Here is a 10,143-nt window from a genome sequence, read left to right on the forward strand (position 1 = left end):
TACTATGATGAAATGATAACGTTCTTATTTCGAAAGCCTTTCTTAACATGGAGAAGGTAGAGTGTTTTGTAATTATTGTGTACCTCCAGAGAAGAATTTAATAATAAAAAAAGATATCGTGAAACTTGAATTTTACTTGAAAATATGATTTAAAAATGAAGCGTAAGAAGCGTGATCCCAACAAACCTTAATCATATAACTATATAGAATAATAATATTAATAATAGTAATAATCATTAACAGACCTTAATATATAATCATATGTAATAATACTATTAGTAATCATTAAAAAATATAATCAAAACATGATAGGAAACAAATTCGGCACACTTAACTAATAAAGGGACATTTTTACACGAGGAACGAAGTAATGATTACGCCGTATTACGATGACCTAAATTCATTATTCTTTAGCAGTTGATTTGCGTTTTCAATAATTTCACGTTTAAATCATGTTTTCATCTTTTAATTTTGTATTTCTTAATGAATTGGACACACAAAACAAAAATTGTATCAATTTACTAAAGAAATCATAACAAACAAAACGAATTTTCTGTTTGGAGCACAAAAGAAAAGAAACAAACAAACAAAAAACGAATTCATCCCGTTGATTTTTCTTTCGTATTGAACTTTTGAATGAAAAGTAAGTTTTTTTTTTCTTTTTCCTTTTTTTTTTTTTTTTTTTTTTTTACACTTAGAAAATTCGGTAAATTTTCAGATTAGGTCCACCTCCACCTCAACAATTTTCTTTTAAATCATGACTTTTAAAGGTTTTTGACTATGCTGAATACGAAAATCGTGTTGAAATTTTGCAGAAATAAATAGTTATCGAGATATAAAAAGTTGTATTGTGCATTGTATTCTTTGGCGGCCATTTTTACGCGCGTGCGCGCGCCATAAACAAATCTACTCATCTATGACTGACACTGCACGCGCGTAAAAAAAGATGGCCGCCAAAAATACAATGCATAATACGACTTTATATATCTCGATAACTAATTATTTCTGCAAAATTTCAATGCAATTTTCGTATTCAGCATAGTCGAAAACCTATAAAAGTCGTCATTTAAAAGAAAATTGTTGAGGTGGACCTAATCTAAAAAAATACCGAAAATTTCATTCGGTAACTTTTAAAATAATCTTAAACATTGAAATAACTTTATTTTATTGCAATCCAATAAAAAATATTGATTCTGCTATGCTTTTTAACAGGCATGAATAAAAATAAGGTATGAGCAAAATGAATGCCGATTAAACATTTTGACCCTCCCTTTACTTAAAAACTCACCAAAAATCGATTTTAATGAAATTTTCAGTGTTTATCAAATGATAATCACAGAATATAATGAATTCTTTATTTTTGTTTGAATCTTAGTGGATTAACCAAACACCTTTACTGGTTATGGTTTTCAGTAGTAAAATAAAAAATGAATGCATTTATTTTTGCCTTTTTTATGAAAATAATCGCCTTTTTATACAAGGTTTTGATCTGAGGGAGGCAACTCATTTTACTAAGAGATTCGTTCATTTTTTTTCATCTCATAATTTAAAACATTGGTTTTAGCGCCGTAAATTGTGACATGAAAACAAAAACGATTCTCTTAATAGTCGCGTAAAAATTACGTTTATCGAAGCTTTCTTTTTTGTGTGTGTGTGTTTTGATTTAATAAAAAATATCGTTTCTTTTGGTGTCCTAAATTATAAGATTAAAAAATGAACGACTCTCTTAGTAAAGTGGAGTTGCCTCCCTCAGATCAATGACCTTGTATAAAAAAAAGCGCCGAAAATAAAGCATCGTAAATTATAAATATTAAAAAAAAAAAAAAAATTTCACAGGAACCTTACGAAAAAAAGCCCCTAAAGTCCATCTTGATGAATTCAATATAACCCCCCCCCCCCCAAAAAAAATAATTTCTCGATATTATTGAATCAAACATTGTTAATTTAATAGTTTCACAGAAAAAAAAATTATAATCACAAAAAATATTTGGTGCTTTTCAACAATTGGGCATATAAAAAAAATATTTTTCAAGAAAAATCTTTAAAAATGTTTATGGTGTATGTACCTGTCATCGCATGATGGATCAACAAGGGCAGACAATCGATTTTCCACACTCTAGAAAAAAATCCTTTAAAATTAACACATATAGGTTTTCGGGGGCGCTGAAAACGAAAATAGCGTTTACTATTCCAACAAACGAGTAGTTTCCAAGATATGGAGAAATGTTACATTTTAAAAAAATAGAGGATCACTTTTCTATAATAATTTAACCTATAATGAGCACCCACTTTATGGCCACCTGTTTGTGTGCGAGGGGGGGGGTAACGTACAATGAACACAATTTTACATAAAATGAGGATCCTCCTCCCCAACAAAAAGTCTGAGTTTACATTTGCCGGGGAGGGGGAGCGAAACACCCGACTTTAAAAAAAATTGCAAAACCATTCTTTTTTTCTTAAACAAACAGGTGATGACACTATCATCTATGGCAACATTTAAAAGGACAAGGACCACCAAGATCTCTGAGTATCTCTCCTCTCACCTTAAGAACATGGTGCAATGGAACAAAAGGTGGCTGTTTAATTTCAATGCATCAAACACCAAACTTCTATCTTTTCACACTAAACACTTTAATCCTCACGTTTTCCAAATTGATATGAAAGACCTTCATCTCAAAGAAGCTTCCTCCATTGATACTGCTTTATCGTTAATATCATGAAAAGTGCTTCTCTGAACTTCAATCTATGGTCACATCTTACCAAATATTTACAAAACAACATGCTTTGAGCTACAACCACCATAAAAAAGTTCCCTATATGTGTTTAAATCGAAACATAAATTCAATAAACAAAGCATCTTTTCGAGAGCGATTCACCCGTGGAAGTCTGTTTCTCTGAACACACTATGATCGTCTTCAATTCCAATATAAAAAGGTTCCTGTTGAGCATTTAAATAATAAATCAAGTTAACAGACGAATTTGATTTGATTAAAGCGAATTTATAAAGTCAATAATATGATCTAATAAAACGGATACATTGTTACAATGTACTAAGAAATATATAATAGAAATAAAATCTTTAAAATAAGGGAATTCTCTCGACATTTTTCCTGACTATAATATTAATATTAAGGAAAGCAGAAGCAACTGTATGCAATAAAAATGATTTGGCGAGATGGCAATTTTCCTAATTACAACTATGGTAAACATTAAGATTCATATTTTTATTTTACATGGAGGTCACCACTTATCAAGGCCCAGAAGCCACTTGGGGATAAGGGTTATTGTGTGTACAGTAATCAATGGGATAGTATCGTAGTAATAGTTAGTATTGGAGATTTGATAAAGTGTGATTACTTAATGGGGCGGTTCATCAGAAATTTGTTTATGTTGGATTTGAAGACATCCAAGTTGAAGTCAGGAGTGAAACAGGCAAGCGGCAGAGAGTTCCACAGGCGTGCAGTTCTAAGAAAGAAGCTTTGCTCATGGAATCTACGTTTTGATTTTGGCACAGATAAAGAGTGGAGAAAATTATTGACAGTGGTGTCAGCTAGACGGGTGTTTTTTGTGAAAGATTGGCGAAGGGGGACCAGAGATTGGAGCTCAGACGAGCACTTGCCATGGAAAGAAGACATGGAAATATCAATCTTGGTTTGTAACCACGATGAAAAGTATTAGGTATAATTTTCTCTACACTATATTCAAAGCAACAACTGTTTTTTCGTTATTTTCTATTGTCTTTTTTCTTATATGACGGCTTTATATTAAATCAATCCAGATATTCGAGTTCAAACAAATAAAATTGATAACAATGAACAGAGTATATGTTAAATATTGAATTATCTTTTTATTTGCAGATGTTCCTGATTGAACTGCTTCATTAGATTTTAATGGACCATTGTTTTCATTAAAAGTCATTCTATATAAAATTGATTCCTTATGTGTAAAACGGAAGACAATTATGTTACTTTGAAAAAAGTATGGAAGTAACACTACTAGATTCTTGTTAAATAACCGATATTTCTCTTAATAGGAAATCAATTTAAATTCAACATCTTGAATTAAAAGAGAAAACCGAAAATAAAATTCATAAGTACTTAAATAATCGTGTTCTAGGATCCTCTTTTTTGGAACATGCAGGAACACATTACAGAAAAGACACATTTTTGTGATGTGTGTGGATATTCTTGTTCTAAGAAATCAAATTTACTTAGACATATGAGAACTCATACTGGGGAAAAGCCACATTCTTGTGAAGTGTGTGGATATTCTTATCCTGAAAAAGCAAAGCTAGTAAAACATATGAGAACTCATACTGGAGAAAAGCCACATTCTTGTAAAGTGTGCAGCTATTCCTGTTCTGAAAAATCAACTTTAGAGAAACATATGAGAACTCACACAGGGGAAAAGCCATATTCCTGTAAAGTGTGTGGGTATTCCTGTTCTGAAAAATCAAATTACATTAGACATTTGAGGATTCATACCGGGGAAAAGCCACATTCTTGTGAAGTGTGTGGATATTCCTGTTCTCAGAAATCACATTTAGTGACACATATGAGAACTCACACAGGGGATAAGCCATATTCATGTGAGGTGTGTGGATTTTCCTTTTCTGAAAAAACAAATTTACTGAGACATATGAGTACTCATACTGGGGAAAAGACACATTCTTGTGAAGTGTGTGGATATTCTTGTTCTCAAAAATCAAGTTTACTTAGACATATAAGAACTCACATTGGGGATAAGCCATATGTTTGTGAAATGTGTGATTATTCTTGTTCTGAAAAATCAAATTTAAGTATACATATGAGGACACATACTGGGGAAAAACCGTATTCCTGTGAAGTATGTGGATATTTTAGTTCTCAATTATCAAATGTTCTTAGGCATAGGAGAAATCACACTGTCGATAAGCAACATTCTTGTTAAATATGTGGATATTCTTTTTCTGAGAAATAAATTTTAGTTATACATATAAACAATTGCATTGTGAAAAAGCAGATTCTTGTGAATTACGTGAATATTTTTGTTTTTTAAAATAATATTTGCTGTCATATGTGAAGGCTTACTGGAGAAAAGCCTTATTCTATCAGTATATGAATATTCTCGTAAATCAAGATTAGTGATACATATGAGAAAAACACACTAGTGGTAAAAACTATAATCTTGCAAAATACGTGCTTATGAATTTGCATTTATTTATATGAGAAGAAACCTGATTGATAACCTCCTTCAGTAAACTGCCATGATTGAAAAACTATTCAAAAGGACTATCACAATGACAGAGTGAAGGGGAATATATGAAACAATATGAGAACCTAAAACGTATAAAACGACATAGTCTCTGACAGGTATAAATATTATATCAGTTAATGTAGAAGCCAATGGACTACTAAAACTTTTTATGAAGTAATTGGACACAACCCCTTACAGACCAAGCTTATTATATGTGCTACAGGACTTATGAAGAAAAACCTGAAGTCCTACCTAACTGATTTTCATAGTGAATGAAGTGCAAAAGGAATCCAGACAATTACACTTAAGAAAACAGTGATGATACTAAAAAGAGCTCTCTGTTGGTTTCAGTAAAAAACAGGGCAATGTATCCAGCTGGTGTGGATGCCCCATACTCAACGTTACAATCTTGAAAGGAAGAAAATTTTAAAATATCGAAAAGCCACATTCTTGTTAAATATGTAGATATTCTTTTTCTGAGGAATCAATTTTAGTTATACATATGAAATATATATTGGGGAAAAGCCAGATTCTTGTGAATATTTTGTTCTGAAAAATCATATTTACTGGCTTATATGGAGAAAAAAGCATATACTTGCATGTAAATCAAGATATGTCAAAGATTAGTGGTATATATGAAAAAATAAACAACTGGAAAAACCATAATCACATTATATATGCTTACGAATTCACATTTATTTATATGAGAAGAAACCTTATTGATACACATCTTTCTGAAAGGTGTCATGATTGAAAAACTATTCAAAATGATTATTGCAATAAAAGAGTGAAGGGAATATCTGAAATAATATAAAACGACATAGTGTCTGATAGGTATAGATATTATAACAGTTAGTGTAGGAGACAATGGACTACTCAAAATTTTATAAAGTAATTGGACACAACCTCTGGCTGATCAAGCTCTTGCCACTATGGAATTTACGAGGTCTATACTTACCAGAATTCACTGCTATATATTTACATTGTCATGAAAACAAACAAATTAAAACTAATTGATCTGAAGTAATAAGCAATAAAAATATATTTATAACTTGTAAAAGTTATTGTTCTTGTTAATCATGTGTTATTAAAAGAACAAGCAATAAAAATATATTTTTCACATGTCAAAATTATTGTTCTTTTTAATCAAGTGTTATTAAATTATTAAGCTAAAAACGACGTCTGCTTTTGCAATCTTTTCTGCCTCCTTAGCAGTTGGCAATAAGATGTCCAACATTGCGAAGCTTCTTCACATTGCATAGGTCACCGGGATGTTGGTGGCTACTAGCATTGAGAGAAACTTCTCCTTATTGAGTCTGTGAAGTATAATGGGGGGGGGTTCACCTCAAATACACAAACGGAATGTTCAAGAAAGATTATCGCTACAGTCCTCTGTCTCTACTCTCGTTGCCTTCTCTCCTGCCTGATTGGGAATAATCTCCCAGCACCGAGAAATAAACATCGTTTTATAGTTTCCATCTTCACGCACACACGAGATTACGCGAGAACGGACGAAATAAAAATGCTGGCTGCCATGTTTGTTCTTCCTTTTCTTCACCTGAACTCACTCGCTGAGCACCCACGGTAAGACTTCTCTTTCTTGCTTCTAACCACATGCCTCCCTGATCTCAAGATCACATTTCATAGTCTCTCATCCACTGTGGCGGTCGCCTCTCTCTACTTGGCCTCTGAGGTGTCGTCCTCCTCCTGTGGCTGCACACTCCCCTCAACTGCTTCGCCCTCAACTGGTCTGACGTCGAGAATGTGTCTCGGGACTCCTCCCACCACAATGTTGTTACTAGTGTTCCTCCCAGTCACGCGACCTCTACTCCATTGTGTGATGCACCACGCCCCTGGTGGCTTCACCCATACCTCGTCCCCGAGTTTAATTGTCCCTGTGGCCTCTACTTCTCGGCTTGCTGGCTCCACCCTGTGATGTCTCCAGGAATATGCAAACATTGACAGTTGCAGGACCGTCTCTGGTACTTGTCCCAGTTTAGGCGACATGTTATACCAGAAGACGACTTGCTCAGGTGAGGTGCCTCCTCTTTCCGCAACTGCTTTTATGGTGCGGTGGTTTCTCTCCACGATCCCGTTGCCACTAGGTTTGTAAGCAGCTCTGAAACATTGTTGGATCTTCCATTTCTTCAGTACTTCTGTCACTGCTACTGACTTGTACGCAGTCCTGTTGTCAGTTAACAACTCTTCCATGGGGCCTCGCTCCAAAAACACCTCATCAAGGATTGACGCTATTTCATTGCCTGTTCCTCCACGTAGCTTCTTCCATAGGGCAAATTGCCCGGGCCCACAGTCAATCATGGTCAGGTAAAGTCCACCCCTGTAATGGGTGACATCGCATGGCAGTCTCTCCCAGGTCCCACTCACCTCCAATTGGCCAGCTTCATGTGTGCTTGGAGCAGGATCAATCGACTGACATCTGTCGCATGTCCTGACCACTTGCCTCACTTGCTCCTTTGTGATCCTCGGGTCGACTTTTTTCACTAAGTACCAAGTCCTCTCTACCCCCATATGGTGCAAATTGTGCAGTTCTCGCACGCCAACATCATCTAGATCTGATGCAGCAACAACATCATTCTTTGGCAACAGCAAACTCTTCTTCACTCTCGTGAGAGCATCTGCTCGGTTCTTTTCAGAAGCCACTATGTCTACGCGAAGCTTCAAACAAAACTCTTGCATCAGCTCAGCCAGCACCCCAAGCCTGCGCTTCACTAACATCTCCGCAGCCCCTTTCGTTTTTATCCTTTTTTCGCTTGAAATGAGAGACTTTAGCCAAGCAAACACCGTGGCAGAGTCTGTTTTGATGCAGATGTCACATAGTCCCCATTTCAAGGCCAGACTGACTCCTTTTATTGTCGCATCTAATTCCGCCACATTGATGTGGCTGACGTCATTCTTTTTCCTCAACCAGGCTGCATCTTCTGCAACTACTCCTCCAATTTCCAAAACGACCCCTGTTGCAATGCTGCTTGCATCGCACCACACGACTCCATCCAATGTTCGCGGTATGTTCCAGGTTCCGCGGACTGGGTCTTGCCGTTCTGCTTCTTTCAGGAGCTCTTCCATCATGGCGACCGTTCTTTCTCCCACCTTATCATTCCATCCTCATCCTTCGGCGTGTCTCTTTATGTAGCTGCATGCTGGTCTAAGCCAGCTAGCAACGGGATAATGTCCGATCAACTTTCCGCATATGGAAAAAAGTTCACGTCTGTTGAGCTCCTGCTTCAGTTGTGGGATCTCGTTTCCCCTGCGAAACTCTAGGCCTCCTGGCGCACCTTGTTTCAGTTTTAGGCCCAAAGCAGCCCCTCCGTCTAATCTTTCCAGCTCTTTGGCGACCAACCCGAACCTCTTCAAATGAGCCACCACCTCCTTGGCAGTTACCACAGTTTCATTCACCAGAATGTCGTCTATGTATGAGCTCACTACCCCATCTCCCTTTCCCATTGTCTCCAGAATCTTCCTGAGGATAGTTGACATAATCTTGGGTGCCGAATTTTACCCAAACCCCACTCGCGTAAGGCAGTAGGTTTTGCCTTTGTACTTGACTAACTGATATTTCCAGAGCTTCTTGGCAACATGGAGTTGCAAATAGGCAGATTTTAGATCTACCAACATAGATGCGCCATTCATCTGCCTCCATTCCCTAATGGTCTCACTGCACACATCTACGGTGTCGCCTCCCGTATGGCACTTAACATGGCCGTTCAGCTCTCGGAAATCCAGGACCGGTCTTACTTTCCCTTTAGTTGTTTGCAGAGCGGCCATCAACGGCAAAATGCCTGACTCCGCATCATCCGTCCAAGGCATCAGTATCCTCTCCTCAATCCATCGGTCGACTTCTTGCTCAAACTCCTTTCTCGCCCCTCCTCTAAGCGAATTTGTGTAGCACGCCACCCTGTTTGTCAGCGATGGCGCTTGATGTTTCCATGCTCACTCCACCGTCCACCGCTCTCCGTCGAATTCGGCCTGGAAGTCCTGATCTTTGATCGACAATTTTCTTTCCTCCCCGGCCTTGTTGATTCCTCTGGGGGCGTTCTCCGTCACCGCGCACTCAGCTAGTCCGAACCTCATGTTGTCACATGTGATGGTAACACCTCCAAGACGGCATATAACATCCATTCCAATGATGGCTTGGAAGCCAGGCACCAGGCGATCAGTAACAATTGCATGGACCCTCATCCGACCTTCAGCAATATCAATAGTGACGGTCTTCCTCCCTCGACACTTCACTCGCGACCCATCGAATGCCACTACTTCACCCTTCCCATTCCATCTTCCGACCAGGGTAGTGTGCACCATGGTAGTGGTCGAGCCAGTGTCGATCAGGGCCATAACTTCCCGTCCTTCCACCGCAATCTTCTGTTTGGGCATCTGCTGCGGGTACGTATCTATTCTTGAATCGGGGCGGCTGCTGGCTCATCGGCCTCCCCTTGCCAGTTTTCCGAACTTGTGCATTTTACCACTAAATGGCCTCTCCGATTGCATTTGTAACACACTGTCCGTTGCAAGAACTTCCTGCAGTCTCTTCTCATGTGTAGTCCCCGCATTCGAAGCATGCGATCCCCTGGTTTGGCAGATTCCTGCCCACATCCTGCTGTACCGTTGCTGTCGTTCCTCCAGGCTCCGAGGGCTGGGTGCTCACCAAGATTTTTGCAGTTTTAAGCAGCTCACTCACATCCAGCGTCTCCATTCCCGGTACTTGCTGCAACCTTTTCGATATCTCTTCCGGGAACCCAGTAACAAAAGTCATTTTGACTACGTGACTCGTGGCGTGTCCCCTGATGCCCGACAACTCAACCAATCTCCTTATCTCATTTGTGTAGACATCAACATATTCACCAATCCACCTCTTCTTTTTCAACTTATTAAAGGCCTTAAAAGGCCCCTCTG

At 37.9% G+C, this 10,143-nt stretch overlaps 1 long non-coding RNA gene across 1 annotated transcript; it reads left to right on the top strand.

Annotated features, from left to right (window-relative positions):
• The first annotated feature begins 399 nt into the window (after positions 1-399).
• Positions 400-6,365, top strand: LOC145239926 (uncharacterized). The gene is made up of 2 exons (XR_013862415.1): positions 400-643; positions 3,858-6,365. It is a non-coding gene; the product is annotated as an uncharacterized LOC145239926 (long non-coding RNA).
• The last annotated feature ends 3,778 nt before the right edge of the window (positions 6,366-10,143 follow it).

The sequence above is a fragment of the Euprymna scolopes genome, chromosome 19 (assembly GCF_053919585.1).
Source record: "Euprymna scolopes isolate OS-2025 chromosome 19, ASM5391958v1, whole genome shotgun sequence".
Taxonomy (NCBI): domain Eukaryota; kingdom Metazoa; phylum Mollusca; class Cephalopoda; order Sepiida; family Sepiolidae; genus Euprymna; species Euprymna scolopes.